The sequence below is a fragment of the Oxyura jamaicensis genome, chromosome 7 (assembly GCF_011077185.1).
Source record: "Oxyura jamaicensis isolate SHBP4307 breed ruddy duck chromosome 7, BPBGC_Ojam_1.0, whole genome shotgun sequence".
Classification (NCBI taxonomy): domain Eukaryota; kingdom Metazoa; phylum Chordata; class Aves; order Anseriformes; family Anatidae; genus Oxyura; species Oxyura jamaicensis.
The window spans coordinates 17,312,431-17,321,062 of record NC_048899.1 but is presented as its reverse complement, the minus strand read 5'-3'; the positions used below and the strand labels follow the sequence as shown (position 1 = coordinate 17,321,062).

The 8,632-nt window shown below is 46.3% G+C and overlaps 1 long non-coding RNA gene across 1 annotated transcript; it reads right to left on the bottom strand.

The window, feature by feature from the left end:
* Nucleotides 1–2,070: 2,070 nt before the first annotated feature.
* LOC118169806 lies at nt 2,071–4,305 on the bottom strand. Its single transcript, XR_004752283.1, has 2 exons — nt 2,758–4,305; nt 2,071–2,585 (listed from the first exon to the last, which is right to left on the bottom strand). It is a non-coding gene; the product is annotated as an uncharacterized LOC118169806 (long non-coding RNA).
* Nucleotides 4,306–8,632: the final 4,327 nt, after the last annotated feature.

Sequence of the window (8,632 nt, the reverse complement as noted above, 5' to 3'; positions counted from 1 at the left end):
GGCCAGAGAAAGAATGGATAGCATTTGTGTTGCAATAGCTCAAAAAAAGAAAAGATTATTCTTTACCCCATCTTTCAGTGACTTCCATCAGATGTGACTAAAACTATTTTGAGTTCCTCTCTCAGTGAAGGGACGAATGCACATGAAACCTACGCTGAACACACAAAGAGCAAATGTAGTGGCACAAACAGATTTTTTTAGCCCAAGATGGTCCTTTAGCTCTTTGGTTTAGTACCTACATTTCAACAAACTAATAGGAGCCAGCAGAGATGGTGTGTCAAGTTGTACTAGGCACAGTATAACCAAATTAACCAAATTAACCTAATTAGTTAATGCACATTGACTCCATTCAATGCTCTCCCCATCGAACTCCACTGCTTCACCATCTGGACCTGCTGCAGACACCCAAAGGCTGGGGTGGAGAGGCAGGTCAAGGGCAAGCCAGAATCTGCTTGGGAAGGTGAAGTGCAGTCACACAGATATGTGACGGAACAGGACTAAACCTCCTTGGCACCTTTCTCTCACTGCTCACGATGAGGGGAGAGACCAGACCTGCCCTGGCTCAGGTCTGACCCAAGGAGCTATCACTGTTCAGTTCTCCCAAACACAACTTCTTCCAAGTTAAAAAAATAAAAAAAAAATCAGATCAGCGGAAAAATAAGTTCTTTCTGCTGAAAATTTCAGAAAATGTCCATTTTAAAATGTCTCCCACAGTCACTTGAGAGAAAATACAGACGTGTCACAAGCAGCTCACATTTATATCTAAATGACGCCCTTCAACTCCATGGACATGTGTGCAGATAACCTCCCTCACCATCAAAAAAGTCCGACTCCCACTCCAAGACACTATAAATAGCCATGTGTACAATTAGCAGGTTTCTGGGCAATCTGCAGAAAATCATAATCCACATAAAATCAATAGGATCAGCTTTCCCAGCTGTAACAGCAAAGGTCAGAGGGAGATCAAAGAGGCAGAAGATACGACCCCTGGGACACGCAGCAGCAGCAGCATCTCAGCAGCCTGGCGATGCTCCAGGGTCCAGTCCTCTTCCCAGGATGGATGACCCTCATGGCTGCAGTGGGCTGGAGACGCAGAGCGGCATGTGCCATCCCACTGCATGGCGAGATGAGTTTCTGCAATTAAAAATGCATGGCATCAACAGTGGCTGAGGTCCCCCCAGCCATGTGTTTAATAATTTATCCTCACTGGCTGTCTGACTGCAATGAGTGCATTACCCCCCTCTCTGGCTGGATGCTGCCCCAAAGCTGAAAGGACACAACTTGAGGACTTTTCTCCTTTCTCACCTCTGCAGCATCTCACCAGCAGCAGTGGCCAGGACATGGCACCTGATGACAGCTGCCCATGGTGTGGGTATGTCCTGTGTTTCCAGCCTGTCACCTGGCTCAGAATTCACTGCTGGCCAGGGAGAGAAGTGTATTTGAAAGGCAAGCAAATGTCCTTCTGGCTAGGACTAGTTTTTTCATATGGAAAACTTGACTGTATCCAAGACATCATTTGCTTCCTGGTTTAGATGTTTTAGATCCTTTAGGCTCAGCCCCCTTTGGGGACAGCGTATTTATTTAAGAGAAAAGATAGCAAAGCTTGATCATCAGCTGACAAAATACAGATCTCTCCAAGGAACACACATTTTATATTCCCTTGTTTCCTATTGCTTGATTTCACCAGAAGCTGCCTACAGCATTGCAGTCCTCATGGACAATACCATGGAGGTGGTCAAAGACTTTCAAGAGAAGTTCTGTGCTCTGCCGATACCCAGTAGATTACCCCTAGCAGGCAGGCATATCATCTGCTGCTACTCATGGATCAACACCAAGAGTTTCTTTTGGTGGTTGCTTCAGGGATGAGCTAGGTAGCTTTGGCTCAGGAGAGCCTCAGGACTTCATGTGCTTTGAATGCCCTTCCCTACTTTCTGTGTTCCATCCTTATGCCATTATCTGGACTGTACAGGGCACATGAGTTGCAGGAGATTTTAGTTTCACACCACTGAAGATCACAAAGTGTAATCTAATGCCGATGGGCTCCCACAGGTGCTAGACGAGCCTCCTAGCAGCGCATTAACCACGGCAGGTCTCGGCTTGCAGCTAGACCAGGCACTGGGCTAACGGCAGAACACGTGCCATCAGGCCCTGGGTGAGGCAACCTATTCCCACAGGGCACGTTATTTCTGCTGGATCTCTCAGACAGGCAGACTGTGGCTAGCTCTGCTGCTACAGACACTCAGGGTTCAGGGGGTGCATGGGGACAAGCCCCATGGCCTCCTGGAGTAGCTCATCATCATCGTCGTCGTCCAACCAGTGAGACCCTCTTCTGCCTGTGAATCTCTGCTTGGCTAGGACAGGGGGAATGAACCTCAAATCTTGGGCTGGAACAGAAGAGAAGCACTTAGGCAGCTCATCAGTAGTATCTCAAGCTAGCTAGCTTCAGGGTGTGTGCTGTTGTGCTCCAGATCAGAGCTTCTTCCCAATGCACTTGGCAAGGACATTGGGTGTGGAGGTGGAGGGAGCGGGGGTGAGAACGCCTCCAGGATCCAGATGAAAGAGGATGGAGTTCAGCCCATGCTCTTCTGGAGACCATCAGAGACAGCATTTTGTGGGAGAAAAAGTAAAAGTGTTTTTTTTAAAAAATAAGTATCTTAAAAATGCCTTTTTCTCCTTCCCAAAGATGGTGGTGATGGGCCTGTCCACTGCATCAAACGGTTTGAATGGCTCGTTGTGTTGGGGCCTGCAGGAACTCACCCTAACAGTGCTTCCTTCCAGGCAGAATTTCCCTTTCGAATGTCACACTGGAAATTGTTTCCCCAAGAGCTTTATTGCCAGTTTGACGTGGAAGGCCGGTTGTGTGCTTTTTCAGGGGGAAGCTTGTAATTGGAAAAGACTGTGGAAGAGCTTGCAGGGGTGAAAGACTGAAAGATGGAGAGAAAACACTCCACCTAGCAAGCACATCAGACCTGGATATTTTGCAAGGCAGGTGATGATTCTTTATGAGCTGCACGGGTTTCTTTTCACAGTCTTGCAAACAGCAGATGAGTAAACTAGCATTACTTCTGTTTTTACACCCCCAGAGGCCAAGACTTTTCACATACATTTCACCTCCAAGAATTCTGAAGGTAGCTGATGTTTATGCAAAGCTGTTCTTGACCAGTGGTCAGCCCGGGGTTTTACTGATAGTTGCACACTTTATTTTGGTTGGAATGCTCTATTTTTATGCTCCAATCACATCATTTTCACCTTCCTCTTTCTAAACATCTAGTCTTCCTGCTTTTCCAAATAGGCTGATTTCCATCCAAATTTCATCATCCTTTTCCACCAAACGGTTTAAACCTAACAACTAATGAGAAATTAATAACTTAGAATGCAGCAATCAACTCTTCTTTACATCATACTCACAACAAAAGCACATTACCAAAGTCCATTTTAAAGGCTTGTTATTATCTCTTTTTCTACTTCTTGTTTTTTTTAGGCAAACAATGTATGAGCTCAGACTCATTTCTGACCTTGACATGCATGTCTCAATCAAGTTTTGCATGAGAGAAGTGACCTGCAATCAGAGAGAGCAGATGCTTGTTCTCTGACCAGAAGAAATTATCAGGAGACTTGAGCCTTTGATACTTGAATAAACTGTCAAGCGGAAAAAGGAATACAGTAATGTCTGTGGAAAGCATGGCTTTCCATGATAGGAGCCTTTCTTTTTCAGACAATGGCAAGTTTGCTTTCATTATTTTATGCACTTTTCTGATGTTATGATTGAACACAGCAATGCCGAGTGCTCTAACAGCTGCTTTCCTCCAGAAACGCAGGCCATTAGGAGGTGCACAGCTCTGTGATGGATGGGGCCTGGGGACTGGGAAGTGGAAAATAAGCTGCCCATGCTTGTTTAGGCTTTGACTAGCCATTGGAAGTCAGCAGCAAAATTCCATACGCTTTTGTGTTTCATGTGTTTCGTGATGTGGTCTATGATATAAAAAGCAGCATGGCAGAGGACTGAGGTAATAGCTGGAGAGATCAGAGACAACTGCTCCATATCCTAGAGCAGACTTTCTCCAAGTGACCTTTCAGCATTGCTTGTTTCCCTCCCACATTTGTCTGTTCAGCATTTAAAGCACCTTGATGGGAAGACAGTGTGCACCACTGGGAAAACAACCTCTCCAAACCATGGGGATGCAGGGCAGATGCCATTTATAAAAAAAAAATAAAAAAAAAATGGAGCCCAAGTCTGCTTAAAAATGCCTTTTAAGCAATAAACACTTATGAACCTCTGACACGATGTTGTGGGACAGGTCCACAGAAGATTCTGCATATGGACAGGGTGGGCCTGGGCAAAGATGGACCTCCTCTTCACCTTCACATTACAGGAGAAGTTCACAGCTCCTGGTGCCAATGTTTCAGGCTTTGTGCAAAAGTGGGAAGCTACTGGTGTGTCTGTTGCTGTTGATTCACGTGTTCAGGGTTATCCATACATTTCTGCTTTGAAAAATGTAATGGGAGATGAATATTTGGGAAACAACTTCAGCTTCTACCATAGACCTGCACCAGGAGGAAGCATTGCCAGACACCAACAGATGTTTCACTGACTGAAAGCTGTTGGTAGAAAGCAGAGAATCACACGGTCCTCTCCAAGGATCTCATCTACAGGGGATCGTAAGAGGAGTGAATGTTATCCCTCATTAGTCTCCAGCACAAAATTCCCCAGCACAGCCAAAAGTGGTTTTGTTACTGCTCTGATGACATGATGACATGAAACCATGCAGTACCCCCTCCTTCTGTGGTGCTTCCTTAAACACATCCTGAGCCAGGTCACAGGTGTAGGAGCCAGCTATACATTTGCCACAGAAATGAGGGAAAGCCCTAGCTACTGAAACTGAACCTGGCCCAGTTGCTCTACATTTGTCTGGAGGTTTAAAGTAAATGGTAATTTCCTTTCCAGCCTCAGGCAGAAACATGTAGAAATGTTGAAATGTAGAAACATGTAGAAATGTAGAAACATGTAGCATGCAGAGCAGGAGGAACCTCTCTGATGGCCCCTTTCCTTCCTTAGTTTTGAGAGAGGAGTAATCTACAGGTGAGCAACTCAGCCTCCACTCGCTGAGGGATGACACAGTATTTCAGGTCATGACTACTGCAGTTTTCCTTCTGAAAAAGAAGGAGTGTTGCACTGCACATCATGTCCTCTGCTCCTGGATCCCATACTGCAAAAGTCCCTGACAGCGTAAGAGAAACAGCAGCAACAGTTCTGTTGAGTACTGCACAGAATAGGAAAACGTGAAGAGAAACGTGAAACTGTGGCAGCACTTTTTAACCTGGAAAAATACCCACAGTGTGTGTTTATAGTGGTGGATACATCTGGTTATACATTAGGATAGCTTCACCAGCAGCTCAAGGGGCAGCCCCTCTGGTTATGACATTCAGCAGGCATACCCCATAGATTGTGTACGCAGAATGTGAGAAATTTTCTCCAATTAGCACTGAATAAAGCATCCATGGGGGCAGAAAGGAAAGGCTCACCTGGCACCACTAGCCAGACTCTTGGGGAAGGCAGTCTGTCACCCATTGAAGCACTGAACCTTCAGCCACTGCACAGACTGTGATGTCTGCCTGGGGATGCAGGGGCAATGAGTGACCAGTCCATCTCTCTGCTCAGGTGAGATGACCATTATCCAGAGGAACAGGGAGAAGCAGAAAGAAATTGCGGGGTGGGATTTTCAGCAGGACTTCTGGATTCAATTTTTTTTTGTGGTTGTAGTACAAATAATTCTGTGGGACTTCAGCGAGAGATGACCTCTCTGTCAGCCAACCTGTCCCTAGTGAAGGTGATGCTTAAACTCACCTGAGACACCTGAGGCAATGAGAAAATCTTGCTTTCTCCTTGTAAAATGAGTGTTGTGAGCCAGAAATCACTTGGGGCTGGAGCAACAACTCAACAAGCCAGAGAGGGGCAGGGGAGCAGGAGGGAGGCAGGGAAGATGTGCTCACCCACCTGGGCCTGGCAGGCAAGGTGGGAAAACCTGCAAGGAGAGCAACCTGTAGCCACCTGAGAACAAGTGTTCATCTTCAACTTACACACTGCAGTTGTACCAAGAGCCTGGCCTGCCGTGGCATGCCAACTTGCTGCTGGCCCTGGGGGAGAAAGAGGCTTTAAAGCACAAGGTTAGGAGAGTCAGGCCTTGGGCTCAGGATATTAATAGCTGGAAGATCATGAAGGTTGTGAGAAACCTTGCATGCGTGGTACCTGAACACTTGCCTAGATATTAAAACAAGATGACATTATTGGCCATCCCAACAGTGAAGACAGTGAGCTGAGGTGCTTAAATGTGTTGTGGGCTGGGTAAGTTGTGCACTGACCATCAGGCTGAAGGGGCAGTGGGTCTATGCCACACCCAACTAATGACCAGGATGGTGTCACAAGTGAGAAAGAGTTTTGGAAACCCCACAAAAAATTCAGCAGAGCATAGAGATGGGGGAAGAAGTGAAGCACAGCACAAGAAGGAGAGAGGAGCCACATGGCACTTTGATGCAGAGCCCAAGACTCAACAGCAAGAAGAGAGCAGCCCTCATCCTGAAATCCAGGAACACGGGGCTTGCATGTTTTATAGGAGAAGCAACAGCAGCACCGAAGATACCTCTGCTGCTTCTTGAAGGGAAGTGCTTGGGAGGAAGTGATAAGGGAGAAGAAAAAGGAAAATACAAAAAGCCAATTTCAGGAGCACCTTTGCAGGGGAAGCAGGATGCCTCCAGCTTTTCTGAGACAATTTCATTCTTTGGCTCCATACAGGAATTTTCCATAATCCCCTGATGCTTAACCAATGAGTTATTCACCTCCAAGCTGTACATACAGCAGAATGTGATCCCAGCAATTTGCAATGGCTTATTAAACCCAATGAGCCCTAAAAGAGTTGGAAGGAACAGGTGAGAAAGCAATTTTGTTATGAAGTCTTGCTGCATTATTGGGCTTGCTTTTTTAGGGAGGGCTCAATGGCTGGGTGAGAGATTGGGCAGGTTTCCTAGAATACTTCCTGTCCTTCCCTCTCTCCTGTAGACACAGGGGCAGCACTTCAGCTGCACACCTCATCCAAGCAGGGTCTCCCAACCCGACCCAGAGACTGCCGACTTTGTTATGCTCCTCTGTTCATTCAGGCTGCTCTGTACTGCCCTACAGCACCTTTCTAGTGGGGGTCCACAGGCATATTTGGATGTGCCACAGCTTCCAGAGACCCATAGCTTAGCACTGCAATGTTATTCTGAGTCCATTAAGGGAAGCCTGTTTTTCCACTGAAGATACTCAGGGACTTTGCAAATCTAAAGAGCATGGGCACAGCTGAAGCAGGGTGCAAATTCTGCTGTAAAAATTCAATGGTTGGACAGGCTTTGCCAGTCTGCATTCCTCCTATTCATCAGATTGGGCATGTGACCTCTTAAAGGAAAACTTGAACATGCAATTGTTCCTACAGGAAAAAAAAAAAAAAAAAAAAAGTAAGCACAACAACAAAAACAACAACAACAAAACAGAACCCTTTGTTACCATGAACAATCACTTCAAAATGTGGGTGTTCAGCACCTGGCAGCCTATTTTCTAAAGATGCACAGCAGCACAAGGAAGGATTGGCTCTGGAGCCACTTAAAGAGAAGTGTCAGGACCAGGCTGTACTGAAAAAGAAATAAGAGAAAGGGGAAAATGATGAGGAAGAATGGCAGGGCGTCTAACACTTTGCATCTAATGCCTCCACATGGCTGCAAGTGCCGTGGCAATTTGGCCCTGATAACACGGATGAAGAGATGTTGCTAACATATTGCTTCCTTGTCAAATGTCTCACTGGTTTTGCAGCCAAGTCTCCTGCCAGCAAGGCCGCAGCAGCGCCTCTCCGTTACTTTCATATGCAAAGAGGTTGTTAACTCAATTGCCAATAAAATTCTAGTGGGTGGAGAGGAGGACATCTGCCTGTCTAGTCCTGTGCTTGCCAACATGGTTCTTTTATTCCTCCAGAAGCTGCAAGCTCCTACTCGAGCTGGTATTTTGACAAGCATTTCTGTTTTCTTGACACAATGGGCAAAGTGGGCACAGATCTTGCATGCCACTCGTAATATGTTTTCTGTGCTGTGATTTGCATCCTTTCTGGAGGATGCCTGGCACAGCGCTGCACAAAGCAGAACGAGCAGCTTGGACAGTGGGTTTAGTCTGACATGTAAATGTACTGCTTAATTATGTGCAATTGCGTTAGGAGAATGTGAAGAGGATGCTTTGCAGGCTGTGATGGCTACAAGGCTATGATGAATTTGGGTTTAGGGGCTGGCGGTGACGGAAGAGGCTTTGGAGGAGGGGGAAAAAAAAAAAGGATGGAAATAATATTGAGGTAAATGAGTTGTCATCAGGAGCCACAAGAAATGGCTACAGCCATTTGTGTTAATTCCCCAACTTTATTCTTGGCTGCTGGAGACCCTAGGGTCCCAGCTAACTGAAGCTGCAACCCCCTAAAGACACATTCCCAGAGGACAGGGGACTTACAGGGCATCTGTGCTCTCAGCACAGGTTCGAAGCTGGCCTTAAGTCTTGCCAGTAAAATTCTAGTTGAAAATGAAAGCCACCAGAAAAACAGAGGTGGCAGATGTGTCACCAGGA